The sequence below is a fragment of the Hordeum vulgare genome, chromosome 7H (genome assembly GCF_904849725.1).
Source record: "Hordeum vulgare subsp. vulgare chromosome 7H, MorexV3_pseudomolecules_assembly, whole genome shotgun sequence".
Taxonomy (NCBI): Eukaryota; Viridiplantae; Streptophyta; class Magnoliopsida; order Poales; family Poaceae; genus Hordeum; species Hordeum vulgare.
In genome coordinates, this window is record NC_058524.1 from 112,219,564 (window position 1) to 112,240,236 (window position 20,673).

At 48.6% G+C, this 20,673-nt stretch overlaps 1 pseudogene; it reads left to right on the forward strand.

Moving 5' to 3' along the window:
* The window catches only part of LOC123408431, a 47,406-nt pseudogene that overhangs the window by 11,286 nt on the left and 15,447 nt on the right, over positions 1-20,673 (forward strand).

Consider the following 20,673-nt stretch of genomic DNA (forward strand, 5'->3'; position numbering starts at 1 on the left):
TGCTCGGGATTCGGAAGATGAGATGGAGGAATCTGCAAAGTCCTTTTATGAAATGTTGGAGTCTTCAAAACATCCTCTCCATGAGCACACTGAGCTCTGTCAGCTGGATACAATTGGAGAAGTAATGGCTCCGAAGGCTCAGTTCAACTTGGGAAGAGAATGCTACGACGCGATGATGACACTATTTGGACGCTTCCTACCCAAAGGCCATGTCATGCCTGCAAACCTGTACCAGTCGGAAAAAATACTTCGTGTACTTAAGATGCCCTGTGAGAAGATAGATGCATGTGAGAAAGGATGTGTCTTATTTAGGAAGGAGTATGCACACTTGGACTATTGTCCCAATTGCGAGTCTTGTAGGTATCTTGTGGTAGACAACGGTATGGGTGAGAAGAGGCAGACCAAAATCGCAGTTAGTGTTCTTCGGTATATGCCAATCGTACCAAGACTTCAACGTCTTTTCATGGTCGAAGAGACAGCCAGACAGATGACATGGCACAAATTGGGCAAAAGAACCGAACTAGATGTGGATGGGAATAAGATGATGGTACAGACATCGGATGGGGAAGCGTGGAAACATTTCGATGGATTGCATCAGGATAAAGCGTCAGATCCAAGGAATCCTCGAGTCTGCGCCGCCACGGATTGTTTTAACCTTCGGCATGACGGCAACTGTCATGGGTATAAGTCTGACAGTAGAAGTACGGTGTACGAAAGTATATGGGCAGAGCCTTAGCTACGGCGAGGATGTATGAGTTCAGGCCCCTCTACGGTGGAGGTAAAAGCCCTACGTCTCAGTGCTCTTGGGAGCTTTGTGTCGAGTGTATTCAGGGATTACAGCAAGTTCCAACCCCTGTACCAGTGGTGAAGGGCGGCTTATATAGAGTGCGCTGCCCTTCATACTGGTCAGGTGGACAGGGGTGGAGTAGTGGCGAGTAAATGCTGGCGTTACTGGTAACGTAAGCCTGAAATGCTAGTTATGGTGTATGAAAATGTATGATCATTGCCCTCCTGGGTGGTTACGATGTACAGAGTGGATTCCAATCGGCACGTTAGATATGCTCCGAGTGGACCGTCGCCGACTGGATGATGGGGGCGTCCTTAGTTCAGTCGGAACTATCTAAGGACCTTGTCCCCTATGAAGGGTAGTCCTTGGGTAGGACCTATAGGGCAGACCTATGACCCTACCCTGGGACTATAACCCCATCATTAGTTCCCGAATGGATCGGGGCTGGAACGATGAAGTGATGTCCGGAGTTTGGAGCCGACTGGTATTGAGGTGATCTTAGCGTTGTCTGCCCCGATCCATTTTATCTTTGCGGCTAGTGATCCGAGTGAATATGCAAGCGAAATGAACCGTGAGGGAACGATTGCTTCCGCGGAATCTTTCGACGAGACCGGTCATACTGACAGCGTCGGATTTTCCGGGATTCTCAAATTTCGGTTGCCGCGCGCTCAGCGGGGATGACGTCATCGCCATCGAGTAGATTTCGCCTCCTCGATTACCATGCCGCGATCTTTTCCACTAATCTTGCAGCAGCCGGTTGGGAGGATAAGATCTTGGGCCCACCTGTAGGTGACTCAGTCGGAGGCCTTTTAAAGCCTTCCTGGCGGACCTTCCTGTTGCACTGCTCATCTTCCTCTCATTGATCTCGCATCCCTGCAACTCCCTGCACACCTCTAGCCACCTCCTTCCCCTCCTCCTCTGCGGATCCATCGCCCTCGCCATGACGAAGGGGCACACCAGCAAGCTTTAGGCGAAGAAGAAGAAGGGGGCGGCATCCACTCAGCGGAGGAAGCGGGCTTTGCCGGCGGGCTGGATCCAGGGGGACTTCCTCCCCTCCACGCTGAGAAAGACCGACGTGCTGGAGCTGGTGGAGCACGGCATGGTCGTCGATAAGTCTTGGAGGCTACCGGAAGGCGAGATGGGGCCGGCGCCGAGGGAGGGGGAGCGCGTCCTGCTGCTCAGCCACATGGCCAGAGGTTTCTCCCTGCCTCCCCATCCTTTCTTCCAAGGTATTATGAACTACTTTGGGGCGCAGCTCCATCACTTTCTGCCAAATGCGATAGCTCCTCTTTCCGCACTCATCACCCTATGCGACTGTTTCATAGGATGTCCTCCCCACTAGGGGCTCTGCAAATATGTTTTCTCTGCTAGATCTCAAACGGTTAAGAAACTTAGCCAGTCTGATGATAAGACACACATCCTCTAGCTCTGCGGGGTTTAGGATTTCAGAAGAAAACGAAAAGTAGTTATCCCTCCCTTCAGCTATCCGAGTCGGTTAGGAACTGGCAATCGTCCTGGTTCTATTGCCAGGACATTGCCTGCCCGAATGCTCCGAGTGGGTTACCACCCTTTAGTTTAGACCGTCCGGGCCCTCCTAGGAAGCTAGCGCTCTCTAAGAGAGAAAAAGCCCAGATCCAGCCTTTGATCGACGCGCTGATAACCGTCGTCCGGAACGGAGTCACAGGCATGGACCTGTTGGAGACTTTTCTGGGTCGATGCATCCAGCCGCTCCAGGCCCGAGACCATGCAATGTGGCATTACACGGGGCCTTCGAATAACATTCGGTCCCATCATGAAGACGTGAGCGAGGAGATCGTGGATGCGTGGGTCCGCAGCATCACGGGCACATGTCATAACCCCGTGGGAGCTCGGCGGGTGAAGGCCTTCCGCGCCCAAAATCCTCCTCCGAATGAGGTGAGTACATGTTGTCGAGTGCTTTTAACCTTCTCAGTTTTATTGCTTTTCTTGTCTCGCCGACTGACGTTGTCGACTGTGTTTTGTGCAGGAGTGGACGAACTGGCATTCTGTAGTCTCAAGTGGGGATCCGGTCGAGGAAGAAGAAGGCAGCATGGAGGTAGTGCGGGTAGTGCCGTGTAATTCTCTGACAGTAGGGAGGCGGAGGAGGAAACAGAAGAGGAGGAGGAGGAGAGTGAAGAGCAGAGCTCGTCACCCTCACCACCAGAACGCCGAACCAAGCACCGTCATGACCCCGCTGTTCCGCCGGCTCCTCCCGTGGCCCCGAGTGCTCGGAGTGTGAAGAGAACCAGGGGTTTTCTGCCGAGCCCGTGGATCAGCCGTCCAAGGTGGCTAAACCCAGCAGGTCTGAACCTGAGAAAGCTTTGCCCCGGATGAGGATCGCTGTTCCGGTCGCCTCAGCGTAAGTATCTTTGCTCTTCCATCTTCCTTCAGTATCCGATTGGACTCTTCTTTTTGGGAATTCATGTTTACCCGTCGAATGGATTTCACTCAACAGAGCTGGTACCTCCACCATCTCTCTGCCGCGTCAGGGTGACGATCCCAAGGACATTGATGACGCCGCCACGTCCCAGCAAGGTACGTTGTCACAACTCCGAGAACTGTATTACCGTTTCGCGAGTGCTGTCTTTGATCTTTTTCTTTTTCTGTATTTTAATTTTGTTCAGTCGGGTTTCCTTTGGAGGTGATCCATTTGGACGACGACCACCAAAGGGGGTCGGAACCAGCTTTGGCGCCTATCCCTGGGGTTATCCAACCTACTGCCAGCCCCGCCATCAGCGTGCCGCCGACTGAGACAGTTGCCTTCACGGCGGAACCGACTGGAGCAGAGCTCGGGATGCCCAAGGAGCTTGGGATGCCTAGGGCGCCTTCTGCCACGCCGGGTCCGTCGACTGTTCACTATGATGCCCGACACCTCCCGGAAGATCAAGTAGGAGCTGCCAAGGACGCCATGGTACAAGTGGAGCTGATGATGAGCGAAGCCAAGGGAGCATATGACTCCGTTGCGTCCCTCTACAAGAAGAGCTTGGAGCTTCGGGATGACATCCGAGTAAGTGCGCTAGTAAGTGTTTACATTCCTCTTGGTGCCAACTGGGGGTTTTGGCGAGATACTCGGATACAGTAGGTTAATTTTCTAGTGGGTTCGCTTCGAGTGAACCCAGTGGGTGTAGTTCCCGAGACTTCTGCCAAGTGTTTGCACCCGCAGTTGTCTTTATATGTATTTTCCATAATCTCTACAGATCAGAGCTGATCTGCCCGAATGGTACCAGTGGGGGCACGCCGAGTGCACCCATTGGGTGTAGTCCCCAAGAGTAGTGTTACTCGGGTCGAGTAATAGTAGTCTCATAGTGTTGTTGGTTTGCTATGGAGCTCAATGGGACCGACCTATTCGAGCTGCATACCAGTGGGGTCACTCTCAGTGAACCCACTAGGTGTAGTCCCCGAGACCGCTGTCGATTGCTTGCATCGGCAGGGGTCTGAAGAATCTTGAGTTTTGATTGTTTTGTCATTTCTGTCGAGACTTTTTTCTTGTTGAATATGGCTGATCTTCCCTTTGTGTCTCTTTGACAAAAGACTTGTGAATTGGGATCGGCCTATACTGCTCTGATGGCTGAGAAGACTCAACTTGCTACCGACTTGGAGGTAGCTGCGAATGATATGGCTCGCATGAAGAAGGCTCTCGCTGAACGAGAAATATCTTTGGAGGAATCTCGGGAGACTAACAAGGCACTGTTAGCCAAGTTAGAAAATATGAAGAAGGAGAGATTTGAATGGGTGGGCCAGCTAAAGTCAATGAACGCTCGGTGCAAAGCGCAGGAGAAATACGTCGGCGACTGGGCGAAGAAGATGGTCCCACTGCTTGGTGGTAAGTTGATTGCCGACTGCTCTTTGACTTTGGAGTTCACTCCGCACTTATTTTCTCCCTGTCTTTTCTTTGCAGATTTCTTTCGGGACGTTGAAGCCGAGACCGCCGAAATTGAACCGGCGCTTGGGCAACCGAATGTTCCACTCGGTGATGAAGCTAACCGGGACATGTTCCGACTGAATTCCCGCCTTAACAAGGTGGGTCCTTTCCTTGGTCGCCTGAGAGAAGTTGTCGGCCGAATTGACAAAGAGCTATGGCCTGAAGATGACTCCCGGAATGAGATAGAGAGGTTGATGACTCGACTGGAGGATGTTCCAAGCAGAGTGCAGGCATGGAAGAAGTCTGTCGCTCGGTGTGGCGCGGACGTGGCGCTGTCTCTGGTCCGAGTGCATTGTAAGGAAGCCCGTGAAAACAAGCTGAAGACGTTGCAGGTCGCCAACACCAAGAAGCTTCGATTTGAAGAATTCATGGAGACCTTCCTCGACACGGCCACTCGGATTGCAGATGGAATCGACTTCGACACCTTCGTGGAGACTACCAGCCCCGGCGATGCTTGATTGACTTTATGCTGAACGCGCATTTACCTCGGTATCCCGAGTGGAGTTTGTATTAAACTTTGGCCACTGCTGTTGGCCGGTATATTCGTGGCTCAGTGTGGATAAACTCGATTCACACCGAGCCGACTGATCGTTGAACTCAATTTGAATTCGAACCGGATCTTTTGCTCTTCTTTCGCTGAGTTTTTTTTGACACGATTTTGGCTCGTGGTTTTTGTTTAGGCGACTCAGCTAAGCCTCAGAGTGTAACTTGTGTGCCCACTTGGAGGAAGCTCCTTACTTAGGCAACTCTGATTCGCAGCTAAGTCCTTGAGTGTGACTTGAAGTGCACACTCGGAGCAAGTTGTTTGCTTAGGCGACGCTCGGTCGCAGCTATGTCCTCGAGTGTGACTTTAAATGCATACTCGGAGCAAGTTGTTTACATAGGCGACTCTGGGTCGTAGCTAAGTCCCCGAGTGTGACATTTGGTGCACACTCGGAGCAAGTTGTTTACTTAGGCGACTCTAGGTCACAACTAAGTCCCCGAGTGTGACTTTTGGTGCACACTCGGAGCAAGTTGTTTACTTAGGCGACTCTGGGTCGCAGCTAAGTCCCCAAGTGTGACTTTTGGTGCACATTCGGAGCAAGTTGTTTACTTAGGCGACTCTGATTCGCAGCTAAGTCCCCGAGTGTGACTTTTGGTGCACACTCGGAGCAAGTTGTTTACTTAGGCGACTCTGGGTCGCAGCTAAGTCCCCGAGTGTGACTTTTAGTGCACACTCGGAGCAAGTCGTTTACTTAGGCGACTCTGGGTCGCAGCTAGTCTCCGAGTGTGACTTTTGGTGCACACTCGGAGCAAGTTGTTTACTTAGGCGACTCTGGGTCGCAGCTAAGTCCCCGAGTGTGACATTTAGTGCACACTCGGAGCAAGTTGTTTACTTAGGCGACTCTGGGTCGCAGCTAAGTCTCCGAGTGTGACTTTTGGTGCACACTCGGAGTTAGTTTTTTAGACCGAAGTCTGCAAACGCGGAAGAATTTTGAATCGGCAAGAAATTAATCCGCTTTGTATTACTTAGATGACATTTGTTCTTTACATTGTCTCTGTCGGCGGTTATGTGTAGAAGCGCTTCAGTAGATCTCCATTCCATGCTCGCGGCTCGTCCGTCTCCCTGTCGAGGTTGTAGAGTCGATACGCTCCGTTGTTCAGCACCTTAGAAATGATGAACGGTCCTTCCCAGGCAGGAGCCAACTTGTGTGGTATCTGTTGATCCACTCGGAGCACCAGGTCGCCTGCTTGGAACGTGCGGCTCCTGACGTGCCGCGCATGAAATCGCCGCAGATCTTGCCGATAAATTGCTGAACGGATCAATGCCATCTCGCACTCCTCTTCTAAAAGGTCTACTCCGTCTTGCCTGGCTTGCTCTGCTTCGGCTTCGGAGAAGAGTTCGACTCGTGGAGAGTTGTGAAGCAAGTCACTCGGAAGGACTGCGTCTGATCCATAAACGAGGAAAAACGGGGATCGTCCTGTCGATCTATTCGGAGTTGTTCGGAGGCCCACAACACCGAAGGCAGCTCAGTGACCCATGCGCCGGCGGCATGTCCAACTTCCCGCAGGAGTCGAGGCTTCAACCCTTGAAGAATGAGTCCATTCGCCCGCTCCACTTGTCCATTTGTTTGGGGGTGCGCAACGGATGCAAAATCCACTCGGATACCTTGGCCTGCGGAATTTTTTTGAACTCGTCCGAGCCAAAGTTTGTGCCATTGTCGGTGATTATGATGTGTGGAACCCTATATCTAGCGATGATGTCTCTGATAAATTTGATGGTCGTAAGGGCGTCAAGCTTCTTGATTGGCTTGGCTTCAATTCACTTGGTAAACTTGTCGACTGCTACCAGTAGATGGGTGAATCCTCCTTGGCCTGTTCGGAATGGTCCGACTGTATCTAATCTCCACACGGCGAATGGCCAAGAAATGGGTAATTGTCTTCAGCGCGGACGTTGTCTTGTGGGACTTGTTTGAATAGAACTGACAACCTTCGCAATGGTCGACTATATCTTTTGCCATTGCATTCGCCTGCAACCAGAAGAAACCAGCGCTGAATGCTTTGGCGACGATTGCCCTTGAGGAGGCATGATGGCCGCAGGTTCTCGAGTGAATTTCTTCCAAAATTAACCGACCCTCCTTAGGAGAGATACACCGCTGAAGGACGCCTGAAACACTTTCTCTGTATAACTAGTCATCAACGACGGTGAAGGACTTCGACCTGCGAACGATCTGCGTAGCTTGGACCTCCTCTTCCTGTAACCCTTGCCTCAGGATGTACACAATGAATGGCATAGTCCATTCGGGAATGATAGCTAGAATCTACATGACCAGGTCAACCACAGCAGGAACCTCGACTTCAATCTGATCTGTTGAGCTCTTCGGTTGCACAGGTTCCTCTGTAAAAGAATCTTCTTTTACCGAGGGGAGGTGTAGGTGCTCGAGGCAGACATCACTCGGGACAGGTCTCCGTGTGGATCCAAGTTTTGCCAATTCATCTGCTGCTTGGTTTTTCAGTCGGGGAACATGGTGAAGTTCTAGACCCTCGAACTTCTTTTCGAGCTTTCTTATTGCGTTGCAGTATGCAGTCATGGTGGGGTTCCTTACATCCCACTCCTTCATTACTTGATTAGCCACTAGATCTGAGTCGCCATAGACCATCAGGTGACGGACGCCGAGTGTGATGGCCATGCACAACCCGTAAAGGAGAGCTTTGTACTCTGCTTCGTTGTTGGAAGAATCAAAATGGATCTGCAACACATACTTGAGTTTATCACCTTTCGGGGATATGAGCACTATGCCGGCGCCGGAGCCATTCAATATCTTGGACCCATCAAAGAACAGAGTCCAATGAGCCGAGTAGATGTGAGTCGGTTGCTGTTGTTCTATCCATTCTGCTATGAAGTCAACAAGACCTTGTGACTTTATAGCTTTCTTGGCTTCGAACTTGATGTTGCAGTATATCATCTCCATTGCCCACTTTACCACTCGGCTTGATGCGTCCCGATTGTGGAGAATTTCTGACAACGGAGCATCAGATATGACAGATACCGAGTGGTCTTGGAAATAATGAGCCACCTTCTTTGCAGTCATGTAGATCCCATAAATAAGCTTATGATAATGGGGATACCTCTGCTTGGAAGGAGTCAGGACTTCAGAAACATAATATAATGGCCGCTGAACCTTGTACGCTTTGCCTTCTTCTTCGCGTTCGACTGTCAGAACGGTGCTGACGACTTGATTTGTAGCCGCGATGTACAAAAGAAGGGATTCTTTACTGAGCCGGGCAGTAAGAACCGGCTGTGTGGAAAGCAGGGCTTTGAGGTCGTCGAATGCGGTTTGGGCTTCGTCTATCCACTCGAAGGTATCCGACTTCCTCATGAGTCGATACAGAGGTAACGCCTTCTCGCCGAGTCGGGTGATAAACCTGCTCAAAGCCGCTAGGCAACCTGTGAGCTTTTGTACGTCATGTACTCTTACCGGCCGCTCCATTCGAACAATTGTCCCGATCTTTTCGGGTTTACATCGAGCCCTCGTTCGGAAACGAAGAAACCGAGTAACTTCCCGCTGGGAACGCCGAATGAACACTTGGCTGGGTTGAGCTTGATATCGTACCTACGTAGGTTGGCGAATGTTTCCGCCAAGTCAGACAGCAGGTCAGAACCTTTGCGTGACTTGACTACGATATCGTCCATATATGCCTCCACATTTCGACCAATCTGGCCTAGGAGGCATTTTTGGATCATTCGCATAAAAGTTGCTCCTGCATTTTTCAAACCGAATGGCATAGTGATGTAACAGAAGCACCCGAAGACGGATCTGATGATAGCCTGAATAGGCATCAAGGAAGGATAAGCGCTCGCAACCCACAGTCGAATCAACGATTTGATCAATGCGGGGAGCGGAAAGTGGTCTTTTAGACAGACCTTATTAAGGTGCTTGAAATCGATGCACATACGGAGAGACTTGTCCTTCTTGGGCACCCTGACAACATTAGCGAACCACTCGGAGTGGTGTACCTCATGAATGAATTGGCTGCCAGAAGTTTAGCTACCTCCTCTCCGATTGCTTTTCTCTTGTGCCCGGCGGACCGACGCACGCGTTCTCGGACGGGCCGAGTGGCAGGATCCACATGCAGTCGGTGCTCAGCCAACTCCCTGGGTACACCTGGCATGACAGTAGGCTTCCATGCAAAAATGTCCCAGTTCTCACGGAGGAATTGGATGAGCTCGGCTTCCTATTTTGGATCAAGGGTGGTGGAGATGTTTGTTGGGGCGGCGGTGGAATCCGTCGGGTGGATGCTTAATTTCTTCGTGTCTCCCGCCGACTGGAATGTGGACTCGGAAGCTGGCTTCTTTGAACAAATCAGGTCGGCGGGGTCGGCAATCTCCTTGTACTCATCCAACTCGAGTACAACCATCTGATGGTCTGCAATTCTCGACCCCTGCTGCAGACACTCCTCGGCCCGCTGCCGATTGCCTGTGATAGTAATCACGCCTTTGGGACCAGGCATCTTCAGCTTCAAATATACGTAACATGGATGGGCCATGAAACGTACGTATGCCGGACGGCCCAGAATGGCATGGTATGCACTCTGGAAGTCTACCACCTCGAATGTTAACTTCTCTTTGCGGACGTTCTTGTCAGAGCCGAAAACGACATCCAACGCAATCTGGCCGAGTGATTTGGCCTTTCTTCCTGGGACGACTCCATGGAATTGCATACTGCTCTCGCTAAGTCTGGACATCGGAATGCCCATTCCCTTGAGAGTATCGGCGTACATGATATTCAAGCCGCTGCCGTCGTCCATGAGGACTTTGCGCAACCTAACTCCTTCCACCACCAGGTCGATGACCAGAGCTTGCCTCCTTGGGGTGGGTACGTGTGCTGGGTGGTCTGACTGATCAAAAGTGATTGTAGTATGTGACCACTTGAGGAACGTGGGAGTGGATGGGGTTGCCATGTTTACCTCCCTGTTGACCAGCTTCAGTCGACTTTTGCTTTCTATATCAGCAAAAATCATTAACGTTGCATGGACTTGAGGGAACGGTTCCCCTTGTCCTCATCATCTTGCTCGGTGTCTTTCTCACTCGGTTGTCCTTCACCGAATCCTTGGATCAGGAGGTGACACTGCCGAGTGGTATGTTTCGGCAATATGACATTGCCTTCTTCATCCGTCTTCGTGTGGATTGGACACGGTTGATCTAGGATGGAATTTCCTGACTGTTTCTTCTTGGGGTGTACTATGGTTTCCCCTTGCCTTTGGACTTAGCGTTTGTAACGACTGCCGCCTGTGCTTGCGGAGTGGATTGGGCTTTGTGTTTCTGCTTCCAACTGCTGCTCCCATCTCCGTCGGCGACTGACTTATGCTTGCCGCTACGTATGCGGTCCTCCTCTTCGCCATTCGCATAGTGCATGGCTATCTCCATCATCTTGCTCATGGAGATATCGCCTGTCCGACCAAACTTCAGGTATAGATCTCTGTACCGAACGCCTGCCTTGAAGTCGCAGACTGCTTGGTGTTCTATAACATTCTCCACCGTGTGGTAGAGGGTTGTCCAGCGCTTGATGAAATCGCGCAAGGGCTCATTTTGCTTCTGGACACAGTGTTGAAGCTCTGTGAGACCAGCAGGGCGTTTGCACGTACCCTCGAAGGTCCTGATGAAGACTCGGGACAGATCTGCCCAACTGTAAATGTTTGATGGAGCTAACTGGTTTAGCCAAGCTCGAGCCGAACCGTCGAGCATCAGTGGGAGATGTTTCATGGCGACATGGTCATCTCCGCCACTGATCTGGACCGCCACTCTATAGTCGTCTAAGCAAGTTTCTGATTTACTCTCCTGTGAATTTGTTGATTCCCGTCGCCAATCGGAAGTTGGGAGGGATGTCAGCTGAGCGAATGGCCCGACTGAAACACTCGGGACCAGAAACAACAGTCCTGCTTCCACTCGGATGATCTCTATCGTGACCATCACGGTGGGCTTGGCTTCTATCAACCTTCTTCTGAGTGATATACCCTCTTGCATCAGGCCTTTGATCATGCGCGTCACCGCTGGAACGATGATCATCATAATGCCGGGGTCCGTAAGGCCCACTCCACGGAGGAGTACGTGAACGGCGACGATCTTCGGGATGAGACCGAATGGAAAGCGGATTCCGACTCTGGTCCCTGGAACGATCGTTCCATAGGCTGCCCCCTGTGTGATGCTGGTTAGAGCTGGGACTGAAAACCGACCGATGTGTGTTCGCTTGAATGGAATTGTTGTGGATCTTGTTGTGCGACTGGGAGACCACCGAGTTTTGCTGCTGCATCGTATGTAACAAGGCACGGATCTGCTCGGTTCCTCTACCAGCCTCCAAATCAGTCGGCTGGAGAGAATCAGCGATCCTGGTGGCTGCAGCCAAGTTGAGGATGGGTGTGCGGAACACCTCGACGTTGCTCTGGCGAGCGCTTCGAATGGAAGAACGAGGGTGCTGACGACGAGCGCCAGATGATTCTCCGGTATCACGCTTGTTCTGACCAGTCCCGAAGGGACTTTCGTGGGAATCGGCCATGAGTACTTCGGCTGCAGGCTAGTGACCCTGATACTCGGAAGGTAGTTCAGTCGGAACTGACTCGAAGCACTGGGATGATCGCGGGACCACAACCGATTCGAGCACCGCCACTTGAGAGGACATGTTTTGTCGCGCTAGGGCGTGTCGCACCCGACGCTGGAGCCGCGAACGACCGGATCGCTTGTTGCGGCGCGTGACGGAGGCGAAGATCGACATAGGGGTCGATGGCTGGAGAAGAAGAACGCTGCAGGAACTGGCACGGAAGTGCGTAGCCCCGCGACTCGGAAGCGTCTCGATGTTGAGGGGCGCATCCTGAAGCCATGACGAATCATCGGAGATGAAGGAGAGTGCACTGAAGAAGATCTCATGACCCATGCACAGATCTCCGCCGGATGACATGACGAAAAGATGAAATCACTAACTCGCCGGAAGTCGCTTAGACGCCTGCCCCACGGTGGGCACCAACTGTCGTGGGTATAAGTCTGACAGTAGAAGTACGGGGTACGAAATTATATGGGCAGAGCCTTAGCTACGGCGAGGATGTATGAGTTCAGGCCCCTCTATGGTGGAGGTAAAAGCCCTACGTCTCAGTGCTCTTAGGAACATTGTGTCGAGTGTATTCAGGGATTACAGCAAGTGCCAACCCATGTACCAGTGGTGAAGGGCGGCTTATATAGAGTGCACTGCCCTTCATAATGGTCCGGCGAACACGGGTGGAGTAGTGGCGAGTAAATGTTGGCGTTACTGGTAACGTAAGCCTTAAATGCTAGTTATGGTGTATGAAAACGTATGACCGTTGCCCTCCTGGGAGGTTACGATGTACAGAGTGGATTCCAGTCGGCACGTTAGATATTCTCCGAGTGGACCGTCGCCGACTGGATGATGGGGGCGTCCTTAGTTCAGTCGGAACTGTCTAAGGGCCTTGTCTCCTATGAAGGGTAGTCCTTGGGTAGGACCTATAAGGCAGACCTATGACCCTACCCTAGGACTATAACCCCATCAGCAGCCCAATACAGTTGTTGGCCTCTATTTGTCATTCCACTCAATCTCCCCCCCCGGGCACATTATGCAAAGAAAGAACATATTTCTAACGTTGATAATTCCAGGGCCCAATTATCCGGGGAAGAATATGAATGTGTACCTGCAACTGCTTAAGGATGAATTGGAAGAAGCTTGGGATAATGGGGTCAAGACATATGATGCCGCTAGAAAAGAAAACTTCAAAATGCATGTGTGGTACATGTACTCTATGCATGCCAGCGTATGCGCTATTCTCTGGATGGTGTGTGAATGGAAGGTTCTCGTGCCCCCAATGCAAGGCAGCTCTTCAGTTTCATTGGTTGCAGGAGGGTCGGAAGTATTCTTGCTTTGACTTGCATAGACAGTTCCTGGATCCTGACCATCAGTTCAGAAAAGACAAGAAGAACTTTACCAAAGGTAAAGTTGTCAAAAACTTGGCACCACCTGCGTTCACAGGCCAACAGATCCTGGATCAGTTAAATGCCCTCGAGCCTGATCCAGAGCGTCCAGGGTATTTCAAGGGGTATAATTCAAAACACGCCTGAACTCACAAGCCATGCTTCTGGGATCTGCCTTACTTCAAAGACCTCCTTCTTCCACACAATATTGACATGATGCACACTGAAAAGAATATCGGAGAGGCTATTTTTGGTACATTGTTCGACATAGATGGGAAGACAAAGGATAATATTAAGGCTCGAGTCGATAAAGAGACACTATGTCATATACCGTTACAAAACATGCGAGAAGGCAAAGGAAAGCAGAAGTGGTCGAAGCCAAAGGCCTGGTTCAATCTTGGAAGGCCAGCTATGAGGGAAATTATCTTGTGGGTCAAAATGCACTTGATGTTCCCCGATGGGTATGCAGCGAATCTAAAGAGGGGAGCGAGTCTTGAAAAAATAAAAATCTTTGGTCTCAAGAGTCATGATTGGCACATATGGCAAGGGCGGGTAATGCCGGTGATGTTACGTGGCTTTATTCCTCAGGATGAATGGATAGTACTGGCGGGGCTGAGATATTTCTTCCGTGTTCTTTGTGCGAAAGAATTGTCGCCTGGCGTGATAGAAGACATGGAGGAGTTTGCACCGGAGTTGTTGTGCAAGTTAGAGAAGATCTTTCCACCGGGCTTCTTTAATCCAATGCAGCATTTGATTTTACATGTATTGACCGAGGCAAGATTGGGTGGGCCCGTGCAAGATCGTTGGTGCTAGGCAACTCAGAGGATGCAGAAGACCCTTTGAGCTAAATTTAAAAATAAGCGTAGAATTGAAGCATCGATGGTTGAGGCATTCATTACTGAGGAGGTGGCAAACTTTGTGACAGCACACTACGAAGCCAAAAATCATCATTTGCATAATCCGAAGCCTCGGCACAATGATGCAGACCCTAAAAAAGGTGGGTCCAGCCTCAGCCTATACAAAGGGAAGCTTGCACCAGCCGGTGCTTCGAAATCAATAACGTTGGATGTCGAAGAATGGCGGAACATTTTGTTGTATATCTTCAACAACCTAACAGAAGTGCGGCCATACATCGAGTGAGTTCTCGGCATATTTTCCCGTAACTTCTTATTCATTTGAACTACTCTTATTCCCGGATATTTCAAACAGCCGTTACGTTGGCAAATTCTTGGATGGAGCGGTGATCGAAAATGATTCCGTCGAAGAGTATGAGCTTCTGTCAAAGACAGGAGGCGGCTATCCTGGTTTCATCTCTTGGTTCAAACAAACGGTAATTATCAATAATGGACCATTTCATTCTTGGTCTAACTTGCGGCTAATGCAACAACCGTTTCGTATTAAACTTGTAGGCTAATTCAGAGTCTATGGACGCCGAATTGAGACAAGTCGCTAATGGTTTTGACTATAAGGTCCGTTCATTTGAGAAATACAACATCAACGGGTATCTCTTTCGTACCTTTGGCAAAGAGCTATCTATGCCCGACCGGAAATCTACAAATTGTGGTGTCTCTACTATCGGCGAAGGTGTTATCGAGTATTATGGAAGAGTTGAAGCAATTTATGAACATCAATTCTATGGTGAAAACCCACCGAACGTCGTAGTCTTCAAATGTTATTGGTTCCAGCCGAAAAAGACTAGAAGGACTCATGAACATATAGGACTAGTCGAAATCAATCCAAACACACATTTAGATGTTCCCGATGTCTATATTACGGCTCAACAGGTGACCCAAGTTTTCTATCTACCGTGGGCATGCCAAACGGATAAGAATCTGGAAGGTTGGTATCTTGTTTATGAAGTGCCACCACATGTCAGACCACCTCTCCCAAATGAACAGGATTATGAACCTCACATTAACCCAGACACATATGATGGAGAATTCTTCCAAGAAACACGTCTTTCCAAGAAATGTTTCAAGAACCGCCGTGCTTCACCCAAGAACATGGAAGTAGACAACGACAATGAATCTGACTCCAGCCCTCAGCCGGAACCAGAAGACCTGGAACTCGTAGAGGTTACTGATGCGGATGACCTGTCAATGCTTCAACAATTAAAGGAAGGCCTTTCACAACTTCACGCCGTTGAACCCGACGAGCACGTCATTCATGAAGACATACGTGATAGTGATAATGATGATGCATTTATTGATGATGATTATTAGTTTGTAAGATTCACAACTTAAATTATATATATTTTAATCTTTATTATTCATGTACATATTATTATTCATGTCAGTTATTCAATTTTTTATGTTGTACTAATTTCTTTTAATATTTATCATGGTAGGTCACCAGGTATCGAAAGATGGTGGGCGCTGGTCCAGATCGCTCGACGGGTTCTTCCGAGGCGCCCCGCACGAGGGGTGGTACTTCCCTTCCACCCCTATCTCTCCGTAGAGCCTTGGCAGACAGTCTGTTGACACCACCCGTGGGTTCTTCTTCGTCGGCGGCATTGCCCACTGGGAGAGGTGTTGGTCGGGTAGGGAAGAAGGGGAAGGGTACAGGGAGAGGTGGTGGCCACGGTAGATCCAGGAGGACTGTTGAGCCGTCCACGCCACCACCACCAGCTCATTCACCCGAGCATAGGACTACTATGGTCGACCCGTTTGCGGAGGAGGCTACAGGGACTCCGTTCCAGGAGCCTGTTGTTGACGGGCATTCGTCCCATGAGACTCCGGTCCAGGACCAGCCTCGGGTCGAGGTGCATTCGGCCCAGGAGCAGCCGGGGGAGACTACGATTCCGGAGGCTTCACCCGACGTGGAGAGGCCCGGATGAGAGACATGGCCGGATCGTACCGAGTTGCCGGATTGGACCGAGGGTCCGGGTGGCTCAGGGGGTGGGGATGGCGGGGATGAGCTTACGGATAGTGAGGGCGATGTGCAGGTGGACGGGGCCACCGTGTACAAGCGTGGTAGTACACGTCTCCCGCTCGCGCCGGCTACCCGCGAGCAGAGGCTGGTGATTAAACCTGAAGGAGATAGGTAAGTACATTTACTCTTTTTTTAGCTTTAGCATTCAAGTTTGTTCAAATATCTAATGCGTTGACCTTATCATACTGCAGGGAATGGGTACACCCTCTTGGAGTCCGCAGGCCGAACTCCGTCCTTGGTGTGCTTTGCCGGACAAATTTCCCGGGGTTTGTCACGTTGCCTGGTGAGGGTCAGGTTTCTACACTAGGATTTTCGTGGGAGAACTACCAGGCTGCACAGGCCCCGCCGGAGGAGATTATAGATGGCGTCTTGTGCCACACGAGGGCCGAGATGGTGATCAAGAGCTTTTGGGTAAATTACCCTTTTACAGAATCTAAAATTAACAATATAGCTAATTATTGTACTAATCGGTGTTTTCACGTTTGATTGCAGACCTTCTATAGGTGTGAGGATGGATATGAGGAGGAGGCGGCCAGGTTTCTCGAGGCCGAGTGTAGGAGGTTACTATAGAACTTGTGCCACGAGGCTCGGCCGCAGGCTATTCGAGATTACTACGACACGCGTGGTATTAAGAAGCAGAAGAAGGATAGCCGCGGAAAGTTTCTGAAGAAGGAGCAATACATGAAGGTAATTACCTATTCTTAAGTCCTTCTACGTAGTTTTCTTGATTTCATTCATAGGCGTAGCGCTGAAAATTCTTTCTAATAACTTACAGGTGCCCCCGACATGGTGTGCAGATAAGATGGATTGTTGGGAGGCGTTGGTTGATGAGTGGTGCACAGGCAGCTGGCGAGCCATCCCCGAGAATGCGAAGGATCGGCGTAGCCAAATGGTTGGTGTGCCACACCATCAAGGCAGCGCCAACTTACTTCAGTTTGGACGAAACTGGGTATGTGATTTGCTTCATGATTCATGCAATTCATTCTTGATGCTAATATTTTGTTCCTCTCTTTTAGGCGCATCACAATAAGACGGAGATGCCACACTTGTACGACCTTTATGGCATGGCCCATACTGCCTCGTACAAGAAGGCGAAGGCATTCTCTCAGTCTGACCTGGATGATCCCAATAACTTCACCAACATATCATCCCACCAGAAGCTCGTGGCATACAGGGATGCGGGGAAGGCTACGAAAGGGGATGACTTTAACTCTAGCCAGGAACCTTTGGATCGAGAGCTGGTGATGATATCTGATGGCGGGAGGCCCCATGGCTCGATAGCCATTGGATATGGGATAATACGTTGTCCACTCACTCTTTCGGAGATCAAAGCGCGCCAGTCGAGCAGCTGTCCTGAGATAATGCGTCGTCCATGGCCAGTCGAACTTGCCATCGAGGTTAGTTGTACGGACTAAGAACACTTTCATCCATTTCATTATGTGTGTCACCATAGATCATTACTATGGTAACGAGGAATGGTGTTTCAGGCCGCTCTTGAGAAAGAGAGATTGGCAAACTAGGCTGCTCTTGAGAAAGAGAGATTGGCAAGCCAGGCTGCTCTTGAGGTTTCTCTTGAGAAAGAGAGATTGGCAAGTCAGGCTGCTCTTGATGAGAGGGACCAGACCACGACACAATTGATTGAGGAGGAGAGGTCCCGGAATGAGGCGGGTCAACGGGCCCTGTACGAGTTTTTTGTGGTAAGTTTTTTTCACATTAGCCAAATCATGTGTATAATGTCTGTTTCATTACTAACTAATACGACCCACTCTTCAGGGTCTGTGCGAGAAGAGCGGTCAAGTCCCTCCGCCGATGCCCGTCTTCTCTTCGATTGGCACGGTGAGTTTCATTATAAACTAGTATTAATAATTGAGTGTCATCGTGCTAATTGAGACATTGCAAAATATCTATTCTGTAGAATAACTCCCGAGCGGCATCGCACGACCCTTCTCCAGGTGTTTCTCCTCCTTGATGACCACTACGGTAAGTTTCTCTTCTCCTCTTTCATATTCTCCTTGCCTTAATTTCCCCAACAATGACATAGTTAGCCCATTTAGCTCCAAAAAGACATAATTAGCCCATTTAGCTCCAAAAATGCCATAATAACCTCAAAATGGCATAAGAACCTTGGTTAGCTCATTAATATTATATACTTAGCTTGTTTTCCTCTAAAATGAGATAATTAGTACATTTAGCTCCAAAAAGACATAGTTCGATAATTTAGCTCCAAGAAGAGGAGAAGACGAGAATAGGATAAGAAATAGGAAAAATGAAAAGAAAGAAGAAGAAGAAGAAGAAGAAGAAGAGAAGAAGGAGAAGGAGGAGGAGGAGGAGGAGGAGGAGGAGAAGGAGGAGAAGGGCAAGGACCTTCTAGTCCTTCTACTCCTCCTCCTTCTCCTCCTTCTCCTCCTTGATTTCTTCTTCTTCTCCCCATCCTCCTCTTTCTTATCCTCTTTCATATTATCATTGCTTTAATTTCCCCAAACAGACATAATTAGCCCATTTAGCTCCAAAATGCCATAATAACCTCAAAATGGCATAAGAACCTTGGTTAGCTCATGAATATTATATACTTAGCTTGTTTTCCTCTAAAATGAGATAATTAGCCCATTTAGATCCAAAAAGACATAGTTAGCTAATTTATCTCCAAGAAGAGGAGAAGAAATAGGAAAAATGAAAAGAAAGAAGAAGAAGAAGAAGAGAAGAAGGAGAAGGAGGAGGAAGAGGAGAAGGAGGAGAAGGCCAAGGACCTTCTAGTCCTTCTCCTCCTCCTTCTCCTCCTCCTCCTTCTTGATTTCATCTTCTTCTCCTCCTCCTCCTCTTTCTTCTCCTCTTTCATATTATCCTTGCTTTAATTGCCCCAAAAAGACATAATTAGCCCATTTAGCTCCAAAATGCCATAATAACCTCAAAATGGCATAAGAACCTTGGTTAGCACATGAATATTATATACTTAGCTTGTTTTCCTCTAAAATGGGATAATTAGCCCATTTAGCTCCAAAAAGACATAATTAGGTAATTTAGCTCCAACAAAAGGAGAAGAAATAGGAAAAATGTAAAGAAAGAAGAAGAAGAAGAAGAGAAGAAGGAGGAGGAGGAGGAGAAGGAGGAGAAGGCCAAGGACCTTCTAGTCCTTCTCCTCCTCTTCCTTCTCCTCCTTCTCCTCCTTCTTGATTTCTTCTTCTTCTCCTCCTCCTCATCTTTCTTCTCCTCTTTCATATTATCCTTGCTTTCATTTCCCCAACAATGACATAATTAGCCCATTTAGCTCCAAAATGCCATAATAACCTCAAAATGGCATAAGAACCTTGGTTAGCCTATGGATATTATATACTTAGCTTGTTTTCCTCTAAAATGGGATAATTAGCCCATTTAGCTCCAAAAAGACATAATTCGATAATTTAGCTCCAACAAAAGGAGAATAAATAGGAAAAATGAAAAGAAAGAAGAAGAAGAAGAAGAGAAGAAGGAGAAGGAGGAGGAGGAGGAGGAGGAGAAGAAGGAGGAGAAGGCCAAGGACCTTCTAGTCCTTCTCCTCCTCCTCCTTCTCCTCCTTCTCCTCCTTCTTCTTGATTTCTTCTTCTCCTCCTCCTCCTCCTCTTTCTTCTCCTCTTTCATATTATCCTTGCTTTTAATTTCCCCAACAATGACATAATTAGCCCATTTAGCTCCAAAATGCCGTAATAACCTCAAAATGGCATAAGAACCTTGGTTAGCTCATGAATATTATATACTTAGCTTGTTTTTCCTCTAAAATGGGATAATTAGCCCATTTAGCTCCAAAAAGACATAATTAGGTAATTTAGCTCCAACAAAAGGAGAAGAGGAGAAGAAATAGGAAAAATGAAAAGAAAGAAGAAGAAGAAGAAGAAGAAGAAGAAGAAGAAGAGAAGAAGGAGAAGGAGGAGGAGGAGGAGGAGGAGGAGAAGGCCAAGGACATTCTAGTCCTTCTCCTCCTCCTCCTCCTTCTCCTCCTTCTTCTTGATTTCTTCTTCTTCTTCTCCTCCTCCTCTTTCTTCTCCTCTTTCATATTATCCTTGATTTAATTTCCCCAACAATGACATAATTAACCCATTTAGCTCCAAAATGCCATAATAATCTAAAAATGGCATATGAACCTTGGTTAGCTCATGAATATTATATTCTTAGCTTGTTTTTCGCTAAAAATGACATAATTAGCTCAAAAACATCATATTTTGTTCTTCTTCTGACTTTCTTATTCACATTTTTGCAGATTGGATATACTACATGCATGGAAGCTGACATTCATGGAGTTGAACAATGTCGATGGATGAACTTTATATGTATATCATCTACTTTTCATTGGATTTGATGAACAATGTTGAACTATATGTATATGTATATATGGATAAACAGTGCAATACTTTGTATGTTGGTTCTTTCAATATATGGGATGTACATTGATTTATATGTATATCATATATGTGTGGTGAATTTTATATATGTGTTGGCAAGTATATGTGTGGTGAACTATATATCATATATGTGTGGTGAATTATATAAATGTGCTGTCAAATATATATATATATATATATATATGTATAT